Consider the following 14266-nt stretch of genomic DNA (forward strand, 5'->3'; position numbering starts at 1 on the left):
AAAACACGTTTAAATTATCTAACCTAGCCTAGCCTGCCTTAAATATTTGCTTATGGTTGTGGGGGAGGGAGAAATCACCTGACAGAGCCCAATTTATAATAGTAATGTATTGCATAGTTCACGATGTTTACTAAATATAACAGTGAAAGTGAAAACCAGAATGATTAGATGGACATTCTTTTACATGCTCATGAAGACATGATATTGTTAAGTGAATCATCGTATGTCAGAGGTCATCTGTAAAGTTTCTCTTATAAATGAAAATGGGTCCAAACAAAAACAGACATAATAGGCTTTGGACTGTAGACATGAAATAGCGACTTGATTGAGACTCAGCTCCTTAGACCTGCACTTACACACATTACAGCAAAAATGAAGCAAAAGAATGAATGCTTCGTGATGAATATCATTTCAGGAAGGATTTTGTTGGAAACTTTTGAGTTTCTCATTAGGCTGCATTTTATTTAAAGGCTGTGTAATAACTTATTAGTCAATAAATTTCTAGGCTTTTATGACTTTGATGTGTCAAAAAAGAACAAGTAACCAAGTAAAATTAATTATAGAGATCCTTGAATAAGATACCTCATAAAAATGACTTGGCATTTGTTGAAAGGCTACAGAATTAATTGCATTTTGAAGTTGAGATTCAATTATTTCCTTAACATTAACTGTATCTTAGTAAAAAGGAAATGCAACTCTAAAGTATATCTGAACCAAATGGTTAAATTATTCTGAACCTATTAAATCAGTTTATGTTTTTCACAAATGCCTTGCTATTCACCAGTCTAATTGTGTATTCCAATTAACTAATCTAAATTCATTAAACCAGTCAAAAATTCCATAAAGGATAACAAGAGATTGTGTGTGCTTATGTATATGTATGTATGTGTGCAGTGTGTTTCTGGGTGTGTGTGTGTAAACTTATCTTGATATCACATTCCTAAATATGATAAAGACAGAGAGTCACAGGGGATAAAAGTAGAATGAGTTTGTGAGTATTATTTTGGTTTGTGCAATCTGTGGTAATCATATTCATGAAGTGTTTTTCTCCCTTTATTTCAGTCATGTCACCTAATATAGTCTTTTACAAATAATACTTACAGCCATATGTCGATATATTTGGTGTGTATAAGACAAAAGTGTACTTCTGCTTTGAAATCAGCCATACCAAAAGGCCAGTCTAACCTTGTAAGAGCTAACTTAGGGCTAACTTTGAAAAATCAGTTAACAGAAAGTTTGAAGGACGCTGTGTTTGCCACTGAGCACAGAAACAAGAAGCAGCAGGGAAATTTGCAAGTCTTGCCAGTCATGAATTCTGCCATTCTGAGATGCAGAAATAAAAAAAAATTAAAAGGCTAGTCCTGGCCCCTGGGATTTTCTTTTCTCTGGGTCCAACTCTTTGGACTCTAGTCAATCCCAGCAGCTGGCATCCCAGACAAGACTTAGTAGGTCAGGTTAGAATCCTGGCTATTTCCACTCAGCCCTTCATCTGTACCCACCACACACAGGGGCCATTTCAATGAGACCTTAAGAACCAGAGCTCTGCCTATTCTTCATTTTGGGCAAGATTCATCTTTGTTCCTCAAAAGACAATGGTGTGTTCCTTTTCCTCTCGGCTGAACTCTTGGCAACCTACAAAAGCAAGGCATCTGCTCTGGTCTCCATTTCCCACTGAACCCATTCTGCTCCTGTTGCATACATCAACTCTGCAATTACATTTGAAATACATTTGTGGCTTTCGAATGAATGCTATGAGCTTCAGAGCTAGTATGGGTGTCTCCTCTCAGATGAGTGAGTTTGATGAGTGGAGCTAAGGCTTAGAGGCAGAAATAAAGAGACCTGGCAAGACCAAAAGTAGAAACTTAAAGCACTTGTGAATCACACCTGCTAAGTCATTCCTGAGCAATATTCTCCATCCATTTGAGATTATATGAGTGTTTGGTTCTGGAAGAAATATTTGCTAGGTTTCTAACAAACATAGAGATTGTTCAAGGCACAATTTAAGACACCATCTCAGATTTGAACACTTTCAATCTAGTAAAGAAAAGATAGGTTTAGACATGATCTTTTAAACAAAATACACTGCATATCTGTTAAACAGACGTTGATAGATCCTCTAATTATTGACTTTTTTCTCTTATACACACATCTTGTTCATTGCAAATCTTACTATCAGCTCTGCCTTAATGTAGGTCAGAATCAGCTTATCCTGATTTTAACAGCCTTGCTTTGAACTACTAGAATATCCCAAAGCAATGATAAGCAAAATTTTAGACTTAACTGCTATTATACTTCTTTATGGAGCATCCTATCATTATGTTTGTTAAAACATAATTTAAAAATGAGATGTCTTTGCTCAAAATGTTTCAAATGCTTCCACACACTTGAGAAGTGGAACCCAAATCTACTAGTGGCCCACAGGGAAGTGTGAAATAAAGGCTGCTTTTACCCCTCTGAGTTTTTCACAATGAAATCTATCCATTAAGGAAAATTAATTTATCATGACACCATTCATAGAATTAAAATAAAACCACTGAAAGTGAGATGTTGGTATTACATAAGCCCAACAGAATACTTGCATCTTCTGTGTAAAGAATTACAAATAAAAAGAAATCACAGGTAACGGGGTTAAAACTTGTTCATGGCTAATATCACATGTATTAATTGGATTTCTTTTCTTCTTCAAGGCTTTTCACAATGACTTTTCAGGATTTGCTTAAACTTTTACTAGGCATCACTTAGATATTGTTATTTAAATTCCCTTTAATCTTTCTCATAAATGTTCTTGAGGGATTGTTCAACCAGCAATCAGGTGAAAACCTGACACTCTTTGGATTAAATACAGGGGTGGTAGGAGAGGGGCTAGCATTGTGATGTTAAACTCTTCCTTTGTGTTCTTCAGATCCCCAGACACAAAAAATGCAAAAGATTGAGAAGGAGTGCTTAGAAAATCACTTAGATAATCAAATAGAAATTGTGCTTCTACCGACACACTGAAAACTTTAGAAGAAGGAATAGGAGATACACTAGGCCTCCTTGGCATAGGCCGAAACTTTCTTAACAAGGACCAAGAATCACAACAAATCAGAGAAAGGCTGGATAAGTGGGACTGCATTAAACTCCAGAGCTTTTGTATGGCAAAGGACATAGCTAGTAAATTAATTAGGAAGCCTACAAAATGGGCGAAGATTTTCACCAACCATACAAAGGACAAAGGCCTCATATAAAATATAAAATATATAAACAGCTCAGATAAAATATATCAACAGCTCAAAAAATTGAATCACTCCAAAACTAATCTCCAAAGAAACAACTATCCCATCAAAAGATGGGCCAAAAACTTAAAGAGAGTCTTCTCTGAAGAAGAAATAAAAATGACCTATAGACACATGAAGAAATGCTCAACATCTCTGGTCTTAAAAGAAATGCAAATCAAAACAACTCTAAGATTCCACCTCACTCCAGTTAGAATGGCCAGGATCAAGAAAATGTAATAACAACAGATGCTGGAGGGGATGTGGCCAGGATGGATCACTACTACACTGCTGGTGGGAGTGCAAACTCATTCAACCACTATGGAAAGCAGTATGGCAGTTCCTCGAAAGACTAAACATAGAGCTCCCCTATGACCCAGCAATTTTCCCAATCATCCAGAAACAAGGACATACTAAATCCACCAGCACAACGATGTTTATTGCACCACTATTTACCATAGCAAAGATATGGAACCAACCCAGATGTCCCTCAGTTGAGTGGATCAACAAGATGTGGTATTTGTACACAATGGAATTCTATGCTACTGTCAGAAAGAATGACATCGCCCCATTTGTAAGGAAATGGAAAGACTTAGAAAAAATTATATTAAGTGAAGTAAGCCAGACTCTAAGGAACATAGGCTCAATGGTTTACCTCATTTATCATAATCAATAGAAACCTTGGGCTCTCCTAGCAGAGATTTGCAATAGAGCAAAACCTAGATACATAAGGCCATATATGATGACGCTAAATGAAAGGACCTCTGGGATATAGAAACAAAAGCCATATAATGAGTGATTGTTGTCCTTAATGTACTATGTTCTCTCTCATCTCTTTTGCTGTCCCTTGATTATCTCATATTGTTACAGTATCTCACTTTGTTATCTGATATATTGGATATATTTGTATTTGGTTATTTGAAATTGAATAGGGAAGGGGGTAAAACAAGATGAGGGGTGGGGTGGGGGGAAGGGAAATGGGGACCAAGACATGTGAAAGGGTATCAATGTATGTGAAGTAATGCACCTTCTATCTGGCAAATATAATGTAACCCTTCTGTTAATTAAAATAAAAAATATATGGAAAAAAAAAAGAAATTGTGCTTTGAGGTCCAGTTCCTTTAAATGTGATGGTGTCACACTGACACCATGTTTAATGAAGTTCGCACTGACACAATAGTCTACTAGTTTGTGTCTCTTGAATATTCCATAAACATGAGCTACTAGCCTTTGCCTGCCTCCAAAACCTCTGCTTCACTCCCAACCCATGGAGTTCTTGGCCTCAGATTTGTTGGTTGCTCATGTTTGGAGTGTAGATGATAAAAATGGGTCTCTCCATGCCTGGGAACATTATCCACTAGCTACAATCATAGTAAGAGATTTTTCTCACTATTTCTCCATGTGTGTCTTATCCATCTTCATAAATTTCAATGTCGATTGTAGAAGACATGTCCTGATCTAATATTGTTTGAATCCTTGAATCTTTGCCCTACAACACTTTTTCCCAGACTACAAATTAGAGTCCTATTTCAACCATGGAAACATTGAAGCCAAAGTCTCAGTGCTTTCCTCTCCAATGAAAAGGCTCTCTGCTCCTTTATTAGGATATGAACGTTTAATGCAAGTTGATCTTCAAGGAGTTGAATTCCTGGACCTTTCTCTTGGAGTAGAATAGTCACTGGATTAGTTCCCTCCTGCTGGAACTCACACTTGCATTACCTTACCTTTCTGCTCCTATAGTTCTGCAGGTGCTATTTGAGCACCAAAAGGCATGTTCCAACACTCATTTCTTTTTGCTTGCCTGGAATGAGAAACTAAAGAGATTGCTATTACTAACCCCTGATGGTGAAAGTTATCTTGAAATTGCCATTTCAACTGTTTTACTTTGGTAATAATGAGATATGGTCTCACTCCTGCTTGAGCCTCCTGGGAATTGGAATTACAAAAGTACAATTTTGCCTGCTCCAACTAAGTGTACAATTCAGGCTTCAACAACTTTCATTATCTAGTTTCAAAACTTTTTAATGACACCAAAAAAAAACTCCGTCCCATTAATCTATCATTAATTTTACACAATGAAAGTTTTTTTCTGCATCATTAATTCAGATAGTTCCAGCAACCAGCTAGTACATCTTTTCAAAAGCGCATGCGTGTGTGTGTATGTGTGTGTGTGTGTGTGTGTGTGTGTGTGTGTGTGTGTGTGTGTGTCTTTGAGATGGTGTCTCTAAAACCTTGTGCCCAAGCTAGTGTTGGAATCACAGGTTCATACCACCTAGGACTTTGTATTTAAATTTAATGATAGGTTTCTTCTCTTGAGAAGAGAGGAATGACAATTTATTCTAAACATGCTCAGATGACCTAATTTGTATATAGCTAACTTCCTTGGCCCTTAAAAGAACCTTATATGGACTAGAATCATGGTCATCACTACTGCCTCTATTTCATGAATAGATTCCATGTCACATAACTAAATTTCACATATATAAGATACAAAGATGTGTCCAGCAAAAAATGTCTCAAGCAGTTTAACAATATCACTAAAATAAATACACACACACACACACACACACACACACACACACACACGGTTATGTGTGGATTTTAAATGTCTCCCAAATACTGGAGAGATGGTGCCTAGTAAAAGGAAGCTAGGCCATTGGGTGTATACCCAGTGAACACTTCTTCCACAAACTACCAAGAGCAATAGGGACAAGGGACTATTAAGTAGCCTGTGAAACCATTAGCCTCAAAGAAACCTTCCTCCCTATAAATTGATTATCTCATGTTTTTCATTGCAGCAACAGAAAGCTTTCTAATGCATTTTTTTCAGTGATATCTTTCCTCCCTGTGGCCATGTAAGCTACATCTAACATGAGGGGAATAAACACAGCAGGCTCACACTTATAAGTAAAGAATATGGACTTCAGTTCATAGCCTATGCATGTTGGAACACCTGCTTTTGACTTTTGAAAGTTATATTTGTTTGCATTTCATCATGCTTAGGTATGATGGTGAGAACTGGAATTAACCAACCTTGGTTGAAATGAAAGCCAAGCCAAAGAATTTAACTAAGTGTCAGAATTTATGATGACTTGTACTAATACAGTTATCAAGCTTCCTTCTGCTGCTCCCTTCTAAAAGGCAAATAAACATAGAGATGTCATTGGCATAAAATAACATCAAATGTAGATTGCTCTGCTCCATATCTGCCAGAGAGAGAGAGAGAGAGAGAGAGAGAGAGAGAGAGAGAGAGAGAGAGAGAGAGAGAGAGAGAGAGAGAGAGGCTAACATATGACTGGAAGAGAAAGCATACAATTTTTTAGTTTAATTCAAACTGTCAAATTTACAGATTACCAATGCTACTTCTTTAAATCCAATTTGAGTGCCAGGTTTGGAAATTGAATGAATAAAATACTCTACATTCTACAGCCTTCCCCTTCCAAAGCTAAGATACCCAGTTCCACATAAGAACCTGGATTTCCAAATGACATTCAAATATTGCCACAGTAAAAAGGAATTTCATTGTCCCTTATCTATCATTTTGATTTTTGCCTTTTCTCTTCCAGGGAGAGAGAAAGACAGAGACTTGATATTCAGCAGCTAAAGTGGAAAGCTCATAGAAAAATTCAAGTTCGTGAGACATTTATACATTATATTGTTTGGGATTACTCTAATTCCAGTACATTGTATTTTTGAGTGTTGCAACAGCCCAGAGAATTGCACACCTGAGCATGTCCTTGGAATGTACAAATAGATGCCAACTATTCCAACTATGCCTCCATAGTTCACACATGTACTGTGGCAAACAAGGTCCCAAACAACCTCTGATCTCACAGTTTAAGTATGTTCATTTTCGGGTCTCGATCCTCCATTCCACGTCATGAGATGAATATTTAAATAAGGAATATGCAGACTGAAAGTGGAGGGGAAAAATTAGTGATCTAGGAGAAACTATGGTATAAAGCATTGAATTTCTTTTCGAGGATGTGGGTAGAGCATCCTTGAATCTGCTCAGCGATTCCCAGAAGTATAGATCCATTCACAAATGTAACACTGCCTGGCCTCCATAGTGAAGGAATTTGATTACAAATGGAAGAGAAAAGAATATAGCAACTATTGATACCTAGTGAGCATGAACAGCTTCTCCAAGTCAGGTTCATTTAAACTCTCTAAAGCAGAATGCATAACACAAGAAGAATCTAACAGAATCTTATACTGGAAAAGAACTGGAAACCATATGAAGAGCAACAGCCAAACCTAATTCCATAGGAACTGCAGTGAAAAGTAAGATGTATGTACCTGGAAGATCACCCCCACAGCGTATCACACCTGGAGATGGAGAGAGGAAGGCAGCCCTGAGCTTCTACAAACACAGCCCAGTCCAATTCCCTGGGCAATGTGGCTCATTCCCCATTATGAGGGGAAACAGCATCCCCTGTGGGTTCATTACAGACACAGAAGGGCTGGACCTCCAGGTGGAAGTTTGGAGATGAGTTTGAGACATAAACAGGTATTTACAATTTCTTTTAATACCACCAATACCCAGCATAAGTAATTTAAATACTTAGGTTGAATAACATTTAATAACATTAAAATTATGTTTGCAAAATTGTTGATTTAAATCAATGCCGATACCTCCAAATGTTAAACTATTTCCATTACTCTTTCAGATAAAAAGAAGATAACTGAAAGGATGGAGGGGGCGGTTAGGAGAAAAAATGGTAGAAGTAATTACATTGAACAAGATGTATTGTACTCATAAACTGACATGCTGAACTGAAAGCCTTTTGTACACTTATTTAAAGAAAGAAGAAGAAGTAGGAGGACGACGAAGAGGAGGAGGAGGAGGAGGAGAGACCCAGGCGCAGAGGCTCACACCTGTAATCCTAGCTACTCATGAGGCTAAGATCTGAGGATCAAGGTTCAAAGCCAGTCCAGGCACAAAAGGACCTCAGACTCTTATCTCCAATTAGCCTCTAGAAAATGGGAAGTGGGGCTTGGGTCAAGGATAGGGTGGGAGCCTTGAACAGAAGAGCTCAGGGACAGCGCCCAGGCAGAGTTCAAGCCCCTTGATGCACAAAAAAAGAAAGAAAGAAAGAAAGAAAGAAAGAAAGAAAGAAAGAAAGAAAGGAAGGAAGGAAGGAAGGAAGGAAGGAAGGAAGGAAGGAAGGAAGGAAGGAAAGAAAGAAAGAAAGAAAGGAAAAGAAAGTCAATGAAAGAGAAAACAAAAGACAGGAAGAGAAAATAATTTCAAAATGATAATAATTTTGACATGAAACTGAGTATGTAATTTGTTTTGTGCCATTATTTTTATGCTGCATACTCTGTTATTTAAATTCTTCATTCTAGAATTTATTTCAAAATTTTTATTGTACAATGTTGAGATTGATGCCAGTGTTTTGCTACTACAAACTAAAATGTAATGATCAATATTTTTGCCTTCAGATAGAATCCTTAGTTTGGAATTCCAGAAGCAGAATTCTAATCAAAGGTACTTTTGCTTGTCAGGATGTGTGTGTACTGTTTTTCTTATGATAGGTACTGCTAAATACACTTCAAGAGCATTACATTATACTTGTATCATGGATGTAATGAATAATCTTCAATTATAATACAAGTATTTTGCACCCCATTAAGCATAAAAGGCATTAAATTGTTTTAATATAGTTTTATTATAGTATTAATATGTAATCATATATTAATATTTTATTCATAAGAAATAGTATTGATCATTACTTTGTAGATGGAGTAAATAACCTATAAGATAAAATGTCTCTCCTTATGCTTGTAGATACTTCTTAGTTTGAATAACAAATACCTTTCCCATTTAAACTGAAACTGTTTCCCAAGTTATTTTTACTTGCAGTTCATATTTTTCCTGCAGTATGAGTGATTTGTTATAACCTTGTGTGGAGTCTTCTAGCCATCCATGCTCTCCCTCCTGATTAGTCTTAAATCTAGTGATCCCATGATGTCACTGAAATGAAAACTTATAAAAAGCTGAACTTGGGGGATGATCAGCAGAAGATGGCGGCAGTTCAGGGTAAGTTTTTCTGAGCTCTCGCCAAGACACCAGTTTTAGCATCATAGCAGAAAGTTTATAACGAAAGATCCATTCTAAGTAAGCTTTTGCAACACAGAGATCCCAGTCAGAGAGGAAAAAGTCAGGCAGCCAGCTCAAGAAGAAAGTTTGAACCTGTATGCCAAAAACGAGAGGAGCAAAGAAACAATCACGAAAGCAACTCCTTTCGTAATAGCCTCAAAGAAAATAAAGTACCTAGGAATTAACTTAACTAAGAATGTAAAGGACCTTTACCATGAAAACATTAAAATCCAGAAAAAGGAAATTGAAGCAGAACTGAAGAAATGGAAAAACCTTCCGTGCTCCTGGAAGAATTAACACTGTGAAAATGGCAATCTTGCCAAGGGTTATCTACAAATTCAGTGCAATTCCCATCAATATCCCAATGTCATTCTTTAAGGAAATGGAAGAAACAATCCAAAATTTCATATGGAATAATAAAAGACTCCGTATGGCAAAAACAATTCTTATCAGAAAGAACAACGCAGTAGGAATTTCAATACCAAACTTTAGACTCTATTACAGAGCTATAGAAACCAAAACAGATTGGTACTGGCACAAGAACAAGCCTAAGGACCAATGGACTAGAATGGAAGACCCAGAAATCAACCCACAAACCTATGGCCACCTAATCTTTGATAAGGGAGTGGAAAAAAATTGAATGAAAGAAAGCCTCTTCAACAAGTGGTGCTGGCAAAACTGATTAAGCACCTGAAAAAACTAAAGTTGGATCCTTCTATGTCACCCTATACCAGGATTAACTCCAAATAGATCAAAGACCTGGAGATAAAAGCAAATACACTGACAACTTTTTTTTACCAGGACCTGAACATGGCTTTAGTTTTTTTTATTCCATATGTTTTTATTGTAATTAATAGAAAGGTTACATTATATTCACCAGATATATTCACAGATTTCTCATGTCTTGATCCCCATTATCCTTCCCCCACCACCACCACTCATCTTATTTTCCCCCCTTCCCTATCAGATTTCAAATAACCAAATACACACACATATATATATATATGGATATATGGATATATATATATATATATCAGATAACAAGGTGAAATACTGTAACAATATGAGATAACCAAGGGGCAGCAAAATAGATGAGAGATAACATAGTACATTAAGGACAACAATCACTCACTATATGGTTTTTGTTTCTATATCCTGGAGGTCCTTTCATTTAGTGTCATCCCATATGGCCTTATTTATCTAGGATTTGTTCTATTGTAAATCTCTGCTAGGAAAGCCCAAGGTTTCTACTGATTATGACAAATGAGGGAAACCATTGAGCCTATGTTCCCTTGATTCCTTAAGAGTTGTTTTGATTTGCATTTCTTTTATGGCTAGAGATGATCTGACAACTTTTTTACAAGTAGAAATAGGAGACACACTAGGTCTCCTTGGCACAGATAGAAAATTTCTTAATAAAGACCCAGAAACACAACAAATCAAAGACAGTTTGGAATAGTGGGATGGCATTAAACTGCAGAGCTTCTGTATGGCAAAGGACATAACTAGCATGCTAAATAAAAAACCCACAGAGTGGGAGAAGATCTTCACTAAGAATACAACAGACAAAGGCCTTATATCTAAAATATATCAAGAGCTAATCTCCAAAGAAACAACCATACCATTAAAAGATGGGCCAAAGACTTAAAGAGAGTCTTCTCTGAAGAAGAAATAAAAATGACCTATAGACACATGAAGAAATGCTCAACATCTCTGGCCATAAAAGAAATGCAAATCAAAACAACTCTAAGATTCCACCTCACTCCAGTTAGAATGGCCATGATCAGGAAAACGAATAACAACAGATGCTGGAGGGGATGTGACCAGGAGGGATCACTACTACACTGTTGGTGGGAGTGTAAACTCGTTCAACCTCTATGGAAAGCAGTATGGCGATTTCTCAAAAGACTAAACATAGAGCTCCCCTATGACCCAGCAATTCCTCTACTTGGCATTTACCCAATCTTCCAGAAACAAGGACATACTAAATCCACTAGCACAGCGATGTTCATTGCAGCGCCATTTACCATAGCAAAGATGTGTAACCAATCCAGATGTCCCTCAGTAGATGAGTGGATCAACAAGATGCAGTATTTATACACAATGGAATTCTATGCTGCCATCAGAAAGAATGACATCGCCCCATTTGTTAGGAAATGGAAAGAGTTAGAAAAAAATCATATTAAGTGAAGTAAGCCAGACTCAAAGGAACAGAGGCTCAATGGTTTCCTTCATTTGTAATAATTAGTACACATCTTGGACTCTCCTAGCAGAGGATGACAATAACTCAAATCCTACATAAATAAGGCCATATAGGATGAGGCTAAATGAAAGGATATGGAAACAAGAGCTATATAATGTGTGTTTGTTGGTCTTAATGTACTGTTATTTCTCATCTCTTTTGTTGTCCCTTGGTTATTCTCATATTGTCACAGTATCTTACTTTGTATCTAGTATATTGTGTATTCATTTATTTATTTGAAATAGGAAAGGGAAGGAGGGGAAATGATGAGGGGAGGGAGTGGAGGGAGAGAGATGGGGACAGAAACATGAGAAGGGGTATCAATGTGTATGAAGTAATGCACCTTCTATCTGGTGAATATAACTGTAACCCATCTATTAATTACAATAAGAAAATATATGAAAAAAGGAAGTATGGGCTTGGAAAGGATCGCATCAAGATAGTATCATGATGGCATCATCTTTGGCCAAATAAATTGGTGATTGATCAGAGGATCTTTGGATTGCTAAAGACTTTTAAGGCCTAGATTCATGATGCAAGAAAGCACAGAATGTTTCTAAGAAATGAACCAGGAGTCTTGTCATAGATGGCATGCAGGAAAGGCTGTGATGATCTCAGAACTCCATGAAGAAGATGAACCGGCCCTGGGTAAGGGCACTGGCTGGTGAGTATTTCACACACTCCTGGGTGGCCCGCAGCAGTGTGAACTTCTTACACACTTTCATTTCACCAACAACTGTGTTTCTGAATCCTCTGAGATCAGCAGACAGAGTATGTAAAATAGGTGCTGCCCTAAACACAGTGTAGGTGAGCAGGACAGACAAAACTCATGGAGAGGAGGCCTGGCCCTGTGATGTCCCTGAACTCGAGTCCCTGAGGACTGGAAGAGAGACTATATCAAGAATATTGTGAACCTCAGGGACTCCTTGTCAGAATACAAGCATCAGCAAATCTGGTTAAAATGAGAGAGCTACTTCTTCATGGAGTGACCACAGAAAGACATTGGATGTGGGAAGATGTTGTGTTTCTTGGTGTCACTTCCTAGAGGACAACTGAAGGCCTGGGGGAAACACTGGAGGCCACAATTGTGTGAGGGAAGCCAGGAAAGGTGCATGTAAGATTGTGCACCTGGGAGCCAGGAGAGTAGTCTAAGAGTAGACTGGCTGCCTAGCATGCACGAAGCTCTGGGTTGGATTCCTCAGTACCACCTAAACAAAAAAAGCCAGAAATGTTTCTGTGGCTTATGTGGTAGATCACTGGACTGGAGAAAGCCCAAGGACAGTGCTCAGGACCCGAATTCAAGCCCCAGGATCAGCAAACAAAAATTCTTTAAGAAAAATAGATGAAAAAGAAACTGCACCTATCCAACTACAGCAAGTCCCATACTCACCCCAAACTAAACCAGACAGAGTTAGACGGGGTTTGGACTGAAGGAGCCTACTCCACTCTTTCTGCCTGGATCTCCATATTCTGGCCACACCACCTATTAGTTCCTGTTTCTGGCTGACCAATGGGATACGATACTTGGAACCACGCCCACATTCCCTGTTGCCTAGCAATACTGGTATTCTCTCTACCTGCAGCTGATGAAGGTAGAGGGGTGGATGAATGGTGAGCCAGAGAGTCCAGACGATTTGGCGATATACTAGGTTACACGCATATTTGTTAGTGATTGGGAAAGTTCAGGAGATTTCAAAGAGCCTGGGAATGTGGCCAGTCCATCTTTCCTGTCCCAGAGCTGGCACGTCTGAATGAACAAGACCAAGAAAGAAACAACTTCAGGAATGTCCGCAGAAGAACTGTCCTCATGGACCTGAAAAATTCAAGATAAACAAGAAAAATAAAAGGGGAAGCAAGCCCAAGACCAACACCACTGGGATCTGTAATTCACGTGAGGGTGCAGTCAAAGACCACGCTGACCCTGAGCCTCGCCTGCCTTCGGGCACAATCGGAGCAGCCAGGGTCAAGTGTGTCACAGGTCCCAAGAATACCAAGGAGAGGCACTAACAATGCCTGCTGCTGGCCCTGGACTGGAGCAAATTAAAACACCAACAGCTCTTCAGTGAAATCCACCAACTGAAGCAGGTAGAGAAAGACCTGCAGGAACAATAGCATGCAGAAAATGAGAGGATGGTCCAGATGCAAGAAACATTGAAAGTAGAGCTAGAAGACCACAAGGTAGCCATACAGATGTTGCTTTCAGAAAAAGGCCACTTACAATCTGCCCTGGCCCACACAGAACAGGTAACGAACGAAAAACAAGTGGAGCATGAAGATCTGACCAGCCGCCTGCAGGCTTCTCAGCAACACAGCTTAGACCTAGAGATGGCCTTGTCTGCACTCACTACCACGCAGAAGGAGACTGAACAGAAGACCAGACAGCTCATCCAAGGCTTGGATAATGTGAAGCTGCAGCTCGAGGAAAAGAGCAGAAGATGTGACAACCTGGAGGAACTGAATGCATCATTGCAGGAGAAGTTGGATATGCTCTGGACCCAGAAGTCCAACATGAAGTTGAGAATTGAAAAGTTCCAACAAGCACTAGGGGAGGGGGCAGTGCTGAAAAGGAAAGTAGAGAATATGAAGTCTGGTGACTGCATTGAAGTTGGAGAGGGATATGTGCGTGGAGGACTTAAGGGTGGAAAGGTCCACGTGGATGGAGAAGGT

At 38.5% G+C, this 14266-nt stretch overlaps 1 long non-coding RNA gene across 1 annotated transcript in view; it reads right to left on the minus strand.

Annotated features, from left to right (window-relative positions):
- Positions 1 to 13096, minus strand: part of LOC150063170 (uncharacterized) — a 29464-nt gene extending 16368 nt beyond the window's left edge. The window contains exon 1 of the long non-coding RNA XR_016535407.1: positions 12990 to 13096. This is a non-coding gene — a long non-coding RNA (uncharacterized LOC150063170). The remainder of the gene's footprint in view (positions 1 to 12989) is intronic.
- Between the last annotated feature and the right edge of the window lie 1170 nt (positions 13097 to 14266).

This window comes from Megascapheus bottae, chromosome 5 (genome assembly GCF_031878675.1).
Source record: "Megascapheus bottae isolate mThoBot1 chromosome 5, mThoBot2.hap1, whole genome shotgun sequence".
Taxonomy (NCBI): Eukaryota; Metazoa; Chordata; class Mammalia; order Rodentia; family Geomyidae; genus Megascapheus; species Megascapheus bottae.